This window comes from Mycteria americana, chromosome 12 (genome assembly GCF_035582795.1).
Source record: "Mycteria americana isolate JAX WOST 10 ecotype Jacksonville Zoo and Gardens chromosome 12, USCA_MyAme_1.0, whole genome shotgun sequence".
NCBI classification, from domain to species: domain Eukaryota; kingdom Metazoa; phylum Chordata; class Aves; order Ciconiiformes; family Ciconiidae; genus Mycteria; species Mycteria americana.
Genome location: NC_134376.1, coordinates 7629537 through 7640216, shown reverse-complemented (window position 1 = coordinate 7640216; position 10680 = coordinate 7629537). Strand labels below are relative to the sequence as shown.

Here is a 10680-nt window from a genome sequence, read left to right as displayed (position 1 = left end):
GCCTTCTGCCACTACAAGGAGATAAAGACTACAGAGAAAGTCAAAGACTCACACATGGAAAACACAGTTGGCGGAGTTGTACAAAATATGCAACCTCTATTTAGATTCTCTGGCTTGTCAAACTACGCTTTTTTTCCATGAATTTTATTTTCCCCAGAAGTAACAAAGCTATTTATAACACCTTTTACAAGGCATTTGACATTTACCATATCTATGGAAATATGAGTTGCCTCCCTGATTTCCTGTTTACAGTGTCACCTCACTGTGGAATGCATAGTCTCACAGAGGCATTGGTCTATTGCAGAGTATTTTTCTTTTAAGATTTGTACACACAGAGGAGAGCATTGACACCTTCTAACTTTAGGTCTAACTCAAGGCGAAGCTCCCTATAGTGTCAATGCAGCCTCCAGAGAGCAATTCAGGATACCTAAGCTAAAAGTCCTAAATTAAGCCATGTGAATACTTCCCAAAGTGTCAAGGACTCCACACTCAGTGTAAGGAGAGATCCCAGTATGAATGAACCAAGAGGAGTCATTGACCTTAAGAAGTCCAGGATTTTCATTCATGAATTTCATGATCTTTTGTTAAAGTGAATTCTGTTTTTTTAAGCCACTTATGAACTTCCTTCAGAGCTTTATGAAGCTACATGGAATAATTAAGCAAACAAATCTAGTCCCATGCTAAGTTAATTACATGCCTTGTGGTTTCATATATATTTTTCTCCCTTTCATAGTTACCTTTTAATATCTCCCCATATTTCTTTCTGACTTTTCTGTATTACTCTCCTTAGTCTTCAGGAAACCCATTATTACTCATGGGACCAAGTAATCAAATAAGTCTCACTGAGTGCAAGTAATCTCTTCAGCTAGGAGGCTGGCTGTGAGGTGGCTTTCACCTTTATATTTTTCAGTTGCTATGGATCAGCACAGCTTCCCCCTAAACTCACGTGTCTGTGTCCCTCTGGACTCTGCAATATGTGGGACCTCACGCCAGGGAGAGTTTCCAGTGCTCCCGGACAACCATGAATTGACCCCTTACATTAAACTTTGTTGAGAAAGGAGAGAAGGGAGGGCTTGTTTCAGTATTTCAACGATACTCTTAATGAGGCAAATAATTTATCTTCAGGAAGGACAGATTAATGACAGTTCTATTAAATGTGTGGATTTGAAATGTTAATATTGCAGCAGAATTATAGCTAAGTGTATTTTTATGCAGCTTGGCAGAGTCATCACCCTGGGGACAGGGCTTTAGGTCTGAGCTCAGAATTGAGCTTGGCCCCAGCTTGGCCCCAATTCTGGGGCCAAAAATGATCATGTGTCCTACAGAAACATTAGAAATAAGAGATTTAAATCTTCCAGACTGTTTGGAGATATACCTTGACTTTAGTGAAATTTTGACAGTGTCTCATGGTATTCTTATCAGCAAGTTTGAGAAACAGATTGAAAATAAACTTATGCAAGATGGGAACACAAAGTGTGAAAAACTGTTCTCAGGAAGACCCATCTACAGACTACTCTTAGAAGAGAAGTGTAAGGGTTAGGATATTCTAAAAGCTTGTTACTGGTCTGGTACATTAAATAATAACTCATACAATTGACTAGATAATATGCTTATTAAATTTGGAGATGGCATCAAGCTAGAAGGTCTGCAATATGCTGGAAATTCAAAAAGGTCTTACAGGTTGGGGAAATGGCCAAGAAAGGATGAAAGTCAATAAGAACAAATAAAATTTTCTGCAACTACATATAAATAATTGATTGCACAAATACAGGATGTGACTGACCGTTGACATACCAGTTCTGCATGCAAGGACCTGAGGTTTATAGCATATCACAAGTTAAGCATGGGTCAGAAATGTCCATGTTCTTACAACAAATGCACAAATGCACTCATGAGGTGTAATACCCAGGAATCTTGTCTCTAACACACACACACACAAAATCATTCCCATCCACATCGTGCTGGGAAGGCCTCAGCTGGGAGATTTCATCCTATTTTAGCACTACAGTTTAAGAAAGATGTGGGCCATTGGCCAGAGTCCAGAGGACAGCAGGGATGACCAAAGGTCTTGAAAACAAGGACTACTGAAGTTTGAGGATTGTTTAGTCTAGAGAAGGAGACAGAAAGTCTTCAAGTATGCGAGAGCTATAGGGAGGGAGGACACAAATTCTTGTCCTTTTCTATTACGGATGGGACAAGAAGAAACGTTCATGAGTTGCAGCAAGGGACATCCTCCTTAGTCTTACGGAAAACTTTCCAGTGGTAAGGATAACTGGCACTGGAAGAGATTGCCTAAGGAAGCTGTGAAGTTCCCATTTAATGGAGGTTTTTAAACTGCTAGCAGAGCACAGAAGATGAGTAATCTTCCCCTGGGGCAGAGGGATGAACTAGATGACCTCTTGAGGTGCCTTCCAGCCTGTCTTCTGTGCCTCTATGTAAGTAAGACAAGAACCAAATGAGCATGGGAAAATATCCTGTAGCAAAATACTATAGACCCAGTTCACATAGCTTTGAAGGGCAAGTCAGAAATTAATTGATCTTTAAGGAATTTTAAGCAAAAATGCTATTGCTCTCCTAAAGGTGTTACATAGATTTTTCACAGCAGTGTAGTACTTATAAATTATTCCACTACACTGTTGAAGCGAGTGGGAGGACAGTGGGAATATAGAGCTACTCTGTGGTGTGGATAAAGCTTGGGAATTTTAGTATAAAGGAAAGAATCAAATTCTTCCCTATTTAATCCCACAGAGCAAAACTGGCCCATGCATTTACAGAGGGGACACCTGGGTACCAGGCACTTTCAGATTGCCCTGAATGGGCTCTTAGCACAGCAGATTTTGGTAGAGAGGTGAAATCATCTGCAGAGTAGCTAGTTTCCCTTTCTTGATGGGAAGCGGTGCAAGGAGGTATATGAGACCTGCTCACCAGGCAGGCCTCAGCCGAGGCTGCAAGACAGGGAAAACCACTGCCCTGTGCCGGCTTTCAGCCCTGTCGAAGGAGCTGCAGAAAGCCTGGTCTACTGCCAGGGTGGAGAATAAACCGCAATCTTTACTTGGGAGAATATCTCCTACGACCTGTTGATGTATGTACCACCAGTATTTGAGCCAGTATTGAGTACCTGAGTACTTAGACAATTATTCAGAGGAAGGTAACCTGGGAGGCATTTATAGGCAGAACCAGCAGGAAAGCTGGTCAGACAAACAGCAAATTTAGAGCTTCACAATCTGCCATGTCTGACCATGAGTAGTTAAGTTCTGAAGATGTAACCTTTTCTACATTTCTCTTGTAAGCTATTTAGCTGCATAAAAATTGAATAAAACATGAGTATTTTTGACTGCACAATCTGATGTTCATCTTACCCTATGGGAAGGATAAGCTTGCAAATCTTTCTGAGTGGAGCTCATGCTAATTAAATTCTCATGAAGATAAATATTAAAATAACAACCCAAAGGAAAAAGTTAAGCTAGGCTGTTTGTAGATAGCAGCACATTGACTAATCATTATTTGTAATGTTCCCACCACTCCTATTGGACTAAATACCTCTGGAAAGTTCTTAGTCATGCAAATCATGCAGTTTACAGAGCTTTCCTGATTTAAGGAGACATACGTTCTGATAGCCATATAGGAAAATATAACACAAGACAGAAGGAAAGATAATGTAATACAATTACAGGGATATTCTGAAACTGAAAAAAGGGGCAGAAGAGGGGAAAAAATCACCCTTCAGAATTACCCACTGCAAAGATGATGCTCATTATGTAATTGAAGAACTTGCTGCATTTCAGGCATTTAATTTTTATTTTGGTTTCTTTCTGCAGCAAATATTTATAGCCCTCTCTTTCACTTGTAAGAACATCCAGTGGTATTTTAAAAGGATTTAAATAAGCAGTGTGTCCCTGTTAATATCCACTTTGCAATCAGTTTGACTCAGTTTTCTGGGAGCTATTTTTTCTCAGCGATGGCAAATGAAACCTTCTGCCAGACTGAGATGGGATCTGTCAGATGGGGGTAAACAGAGCATCATGTTGACAAGCCAAATGGAGTTATCTGTATTTTAATAAATTTTTAGTTCAAGTCATATCAATACACAGCAGGGGGGGGATTGTTTTAGGTGCATTTTGCATTTCTTAACTGTGGACTTACAGTTATGTTTTAATGCTGTTCTTCCCTATTCTGCTACTGAAGGCTACATGCAGAAAATAAGTATGCCATTTTTTTTTTCATTCAGGGTGTTAGTTCCCTGAATATGTAGCAGGCATCACCAGAAAATTAGAGAAGTGCAAGCAGGGGGTGAGGAGAGGGGACCTCTGAAATCTGAACCTCATTTTTTTAATGCACTTGATGAGTACCTGCCAGTTCACACTGGGGTTTTTTGCATCTTCTGGAAAACAGGCCTCTGAAGAGCATTCAGCGTGCTCCAGATTACCCAATGTGTTTGAGAGCACAGGTCTAGGTGACCGGCCAAGGTCATGGGCAAAGTTGGAGGTGAAAAACAGACCTCTGTGCCCATTGCCCTCATCAATCACTGTGCGATGGAAAACACTACTGAGATAATGCAACTACTGTCTGAAGCTCACTCACTCACTTCTACCCTTAGAGGACTGGGCGTGCTAACCCAGACCTTTCCACAACCCATTTACATCCCTGCATAGGGCCAAGTGTCCATTTCAGGGACGTGCATGATAAATGGTGGTGATAGATCACGTTTCATTTCAGTATCAGGTATTGTACAAAAGGCACGTTAAACAGCATCAAGCTATTATAATTGTTAGAGGAAGGTTGTTCTGTTTTGGAAATCCGGTAAAACATTTGCAGCATTTTAGGGAGGGCTCACTCCTCTGAGTTTTACCACATAGAACTGGATAAATAATTTAAACAAACATTTTGAACAGTTTTGCAAAATGCACTTAATGAATTATTCAATGAGCTCTATTTGATCATCCTCAGACACAATACTGCTGTCAACAGCAATGCAGAACTTTCTAAGCGTGTCTTAAATATTCATTTTTCCCCATTTGAGAAATAATGTGTACTCTGTCCTATCACCCGTGTTAGCATGTCTTAGAGAGAAATAGTTTCACAAGTTGTCATCTCTCCCTGTATTTGTGTTAAACTTTAAATTTAAGATTAGATTATCTCTTACATATATTTTTTTAAAGATAAGTGTAGTAAAATGTTTGCCGTGCCAGTTAAAACCATGTCTACAATGTAAAAGTGAGTGCATCTCTGGATTCTCATAGTTACATAAAAACACAAGAGAAACAATGGAGAAGGAATGGCATTCCTGGAATGCAGTCCAGATGTATATGGGCTGGGTAAAGCTAGATAAAGTTTTAGAATAAACTCTGCAGTAATAATCACTTAAGACAAAAGGTCTCTAAAGCTCTAATTGCTGATGTAATCCTCGGGTCTTAAGGCAAGATGTCTGAAATTTAGATCAGAAATGAGTGCTATGTGATTTTGCTGACAGGTAGTGAAAAAAATTGTGGTTATTGAAAGGGGAAGCATGAAAATTAATATTCCCCAAATTTCGCATTAGGGGTGAGAAGCTGCTAGAAAGGAAGCAAAGTTCCCACTGGGCTCCTTGGGGACCAGGATTGCTCCAGATTTACATTTAATATCTGTCTGATGAAGGCAGTTTGATGAAGGATCCAGCAGCAAGAAGAGAAATGAGAATAAAGGCACAAAGTGGAGCAAATCTGTAGCACTAGACTCTACCATTCATGACAATCCTTTTTCCTTTATCTGTATGACAAAGCTCACAACCAAGGTAGTTTTCCCTCGCAACCCATTGCTGGTAGGGGGAAGGCAGAAAGAGAGGAAAAATACCCCATGTGCCAGCTCTGATTCTCTGGTTCTTGGGCTGGTTTCATACTGGATCTGGTTTTTGCTGACTCTGCAGCAGCGCAACTGCGGTGGAGCAACTCGAAAAACCCATGCACCACCATTGACTGAAGCAGTGGCGTGTACCAATGCAGGGCCTTTGCCTTGAAAGCCAGAATGTGCGCCTACGCAGCCAACAGCCCCGAGGTCATTCCCATTTGTAAGCCTGAAGGGTGTCTAGTTCTGTTGCAATAAAATAATGCTATTCTACAACATTGTGAATTCAGGTAAAATCAGACCTAAGGTACAACCTCCTAATGCCTCCGGAAACAACTGACATTCATTTAACATTATACTGCTGGCCCTGACTATACCATATCCCATTTTCAATATTTCCTCCCCCCATAATGTCCCATGAACATCAGATGGAGAGATCTGCTGGATATTTGGCTCCTACCTGCTGCTCGAAAGCCAGAAAGGAACTAGAGCAGGCAACAGAAATCTGACTCAGAGTCGTGTAAGGAGAACGCCTCCTTACAGGAACATTAACATTCACTTTAGCCTTGAAGGGATACTATAGTAATTGGAGATCTTTGGAGAAAAAAAGCGTATTGTGTATATTTATATACAAAAATGAATTTATACACCAAACAATGGGGATGTTAGATATTACAGGAAGGACAAACTCACTCATGTGAGGGCCCGTACGCACTTCTTCAACTTGTATTTTTCTAGCTTGAAACTTTCTGACACCTGTTAGCTTTTCTTCCTTAAGAAGTATCTCTTCTTCTAAATACAACCAAGTTAAAAAAGAAGAAAAACATTGCAGCTTTTACCAAAAAGTCTCAAGCCCGTATGTAATGTGTTTTTCTTTTAAGATGAGGTGAAACTTTAAAGCTTCTGGAAGGAAGTTAGTTTAACCTCAGCATCAGAAAGCTTTGTTTGCAAGTTAATGTACTGGCATTATGTGAATTCCAAGAGCACTACAGCTCCTACAGTCTAATGACTTAAAAGAGACTGGGGATGCCAGACCCCTGAGAGCCTCTGTTCTCCATGTCAGCTGTTTTGTTTCAAAGTCATCCAAGACTGCTGCAGAGCCAGGAAAGGACCCCAAATCTCCCACATCACCTTTGTCTTGCTACCAGATGAAACATTATGCCTGGTGTAGTAACACTCGCTGGACCTCACCAATGCAGGAGTCTGCAGCAGGCAGAGAAACTGAAGATTTCCCCACCCGTGCAACACTGTCCATGCTTTTTCCTAGCTGGGTACAGGCTGCTCACTTTTTATTCTTGCATCTTACCAAAATTTGGATTAATAACATTCAGGCCATGTAAAGGCCACCAGCTGCACAGATTCTTTGTGGGTTTTTTTTTTAATTGGTGTTTTCAGGCAGCAAGTTGACAAGTCACAGTGTTCATTTCTAGTGCCTGTTAACCCTAGATTTAAATCCATGTGTCTAGAAGGCAAAGACTGAAATGCTTTTCCAGAGCCCCTGCATTAACAACCTTGCTATAAAACTCATAGGGGTGATTATTTATTAATTTTCAACCCAACCCTTTAGCAATGAATACAAAATTGACTGGTGAAGATGTAGCACTGGTTTGTCAGTGCTTCAACAGTTTGCTAGTTAATCCAGCGAGGCTTTCTTTTTCCCTAGAAGTAATGACCTTTCTTGCTACTTTTACACGTGTTTCTCTTTACTGTACATGATTCTCAATTCTTCATCCATACAGAAATGTGTCAGACAAGCCCTTGCTGTTGGGAGATGTTGGCTACATTGTGGAGGTATTGTACTAATTGAGTTTCTGTGCATGAATGAACATATGTAGAAGCCACATATTACACTAAGTGTCCCCTTAATATTTTCACTGGAATGTTCTGCAGCAGCTCGTTATCCTGTTCAAAGACAAAATGTATAACAACAATTTACTCCTAACAGGTATGCTTGACATCCCCCTCCACTTAACCCCGCATCACAGGAACCACAGTCTAAGGTAAGAGGGCAATTCAGTCCCAGTCCTCAACCAGTCTTAATAGCTCCTTTTTGCAGCAAGCACTGCCAAATGTGGTCAAATGCATACCTGGGCGGCGGTTTACAAGTGCAGTTGGCTGCCTGCAAAGCACTAAGTTGGGCTCACTGAACTTCTTTAATTTTTCAAATGCTGCAGAAAAACTCAGGGGACAAGATAAAAATTAGAGGAGGGGGAGAAAGTTAAAAGGCATCTGTGGAATAAACTTCAGGACCATCTGGGTGAATCCTATTGAACAGGGTTGGTAGTGAGCTGTTGACACACTCACACCCATGTACCTCGACTGAGGAAGAGCCCTGGGATTTGGCCCTGTTAGATTACATTTCCAGGAAAGATTTTAGAGCAAGCATTAAACTAGAAATGCCAGGAAACGTAGCATCTGGTACAGGACTAGGGAGTTTTTTAAAGAAATGGAATGTCGAAATAAATGTCTTTGTATCTCTATCTTCCTTAAGCATAAACTACCGAAAAGCTCTGTCGTACTAGCTCACACAGCACAAGTTACAGCTCAGTAAATTTATAAGTCTGCTGCTTTTGCTGTCCTTATACACTATCAGTCCAACTCCAGCTGATTCTGGACTGAGATTAAATACAGCCCTGCTTTCCATCTGTGCTGATAAAATGAGAGAAAATGAAATGATTTTTGCAAGCTTGTAAATCTGTTTCACTTGCTGTTTATCAAGAGTTGGCGAGGGCAATAACAGAGGCAAAATCCCCAAGGTCACCCCAGCACACACTGTGCCTTCTTCTCCTCAAGGAATTCTCTTGCTCTCTCCTGAATTAGTTCATGTGGAAAAAGAAAGAGAGGAAAAGACATTAAAAAAAAAAAAAGAAAGTACAGACAGATCCAATGTTCCAAAAGAAAATAACAAGACCACGTCAAATTGCTTTATGTTCCCTTCTGAAAAAACATGCATGTTCAAACAGGCTCTGCAGAAGTATTTGCCTTGCTCACGCTGAACAATGGGGAAGAAGCTGCTGTGTGCAAGGGGAAACATCACTCGCATTTGGATCACAGGCTTCTCTTCTAAATCAGGAGGAATTTGCGGGGGGGGAGGAGGGGGAGGTTAAGACCTGCAGGATTTTGTAGGGGATCATACCTAATGCTTACAAGCAAACTATATTTCCTAATGAGAACTACTATGTGAGACCTGGATCCACTAGAGTATATGCCCCTTTACATACCCATATGAAAGTTATTGTAACCTTTCTGCAAAGCAGGTCACCTTCCAGGTATCCCATCCTCCACAGAAACTGGATAATCCAGGATACTGGGATGCAAGTATCCAAACCTCTACTGATACAGAATCCCAACAGACTCCCATCTATTCAAGTCTGTTTCATATTCCATGAGATTTGTTCTCAGTTCCCGGTGACAGCAGACTTTCTTGTGAAGTCTATCTGGGTCAAGTTTTCAATCTGTTTTTATGAACAAAATTTACTTGGGAATGTTGTGATGTGATGAACGTGAGCTTAAGTATCTGTCAATAAAAGCCAATTCATTCTTCGGTATCAATATGGATTCAGTTTTGCTTGCAAGTCGCACTAAAAGCTGAATCATACTGAATCGTCAAGCTATACGTACAGAAAAAAAAGAAAGTTTGCAGAAACCTGGCACCAAAGTGCTTAAATCTTCAGAGTTTGTGAATTCAGAGAGGCAAAGCCAGAGCTGGAGTTTTGTAATCTCTCAAGCCAATCAATACAACAGATAAGCACAGAAGACATGCACAGATAAATGCAAAAAAGAAATGAAGGTACCCAGGTCATCAGCTTTGAAAACCAAGCTATATAATACAATGGATTTCGATTGCTTCCTTGGTCACATGCTTTTGTTACAGCAGATGCCTGCAGGGTCAGGAATGTAGTCAATAAACAGGTCAGAAAGCGTGAACTTCTACTGTAACAGCCTGCAGGCTTTGCTGGCCAGCCAGCACCAACGCCGAGTAAGCAAAATGCTGCAGACAACATGTTTTGCTGTCTTGATCACCAGAATGGTTGTGGCAGCGGCAGCTTTCCCCGGTTGTCAGAGCTCTGCGGTGTTTGCTTGCTCCCAGCCACCGTGCTGCCGCCCGAGAGGAAGCACACACGTTTCCTAACTTGGCCCCCGAAGCAAACTCATACCTGTGGCTTGGCCAGCAGAAGAGGACCGTGAGGGAGACAGCCAGTATCTAGAGAAATCATCTCCGCTTGATGTTCTCTGCATGTTGACATAAAAGGTTTTAATAGGGTAAGGACAATAATAAGGATAATAGGACAGCTCCCTCTATGTGCGGTTGAAGACTATCCCAGAGAAACGCAAAGTGATCCATGTGCAGGCAGATAAATAGCAGCTGCAAACTCTGCAGACACCATCACAGATGGAGGTTATCAACCTACGGGTGTCTCTTTCAGTTCTGCAAGAAGAAGAAGAAAAAAAAAAACCTGTAAATTGGAGGAATCACAGTGAAAAAGGAGAAAATAAACACCAAGGATGGAAAGATAATTATAAAAGTATGTTGCACACATTCAGAGCAGTGAAGCTTTCTCATCTGTTAAAGAACACAAAGTAAATGTTCACTTCAGAAAACCACATGGGAAATGCCAACAAAGGCTGGTATAACACCGTGTCCTTCCTTTATTTGCAGTAGCACAAAGACCTTTTTATCAGACGTTCTAATCTTGCTTAGCATTTAATAGGACAGTGTGCTGGGATATCCACTCTGCTATTTACTATTTAATTAATTTGACAGAAGTCCAAAAATACTGAAGGCAAAACAGTGTATCAATATTTACTGTACTGATTCACTGGAATTAAAATACTGTAAAAACATAACTGTGCACAGAC

General features: G+C 40.9%; 1 long non-coding RNA gene across 1 annotated transcript; it reads left to right on the top strand.

Moving 5' to 3' along the window:
* The first annotated feature begins 7532 nt into the window (after positions 1-7532).
* On the top strand, positions 7533-10369 carry LOC142416144 (uncharacterized). The gene is made up of 3 exons (XR_012777641.1): positions 7533-7611; positions 7766-7820; positions 10248-10369. It is a non-coding gene; the product is annotated as an uncharacterized LOC142416144 (long non-coding RNA).
* The last annotated feature ends 311 nt before the right edge of the window (positions 10370-10680 follow it).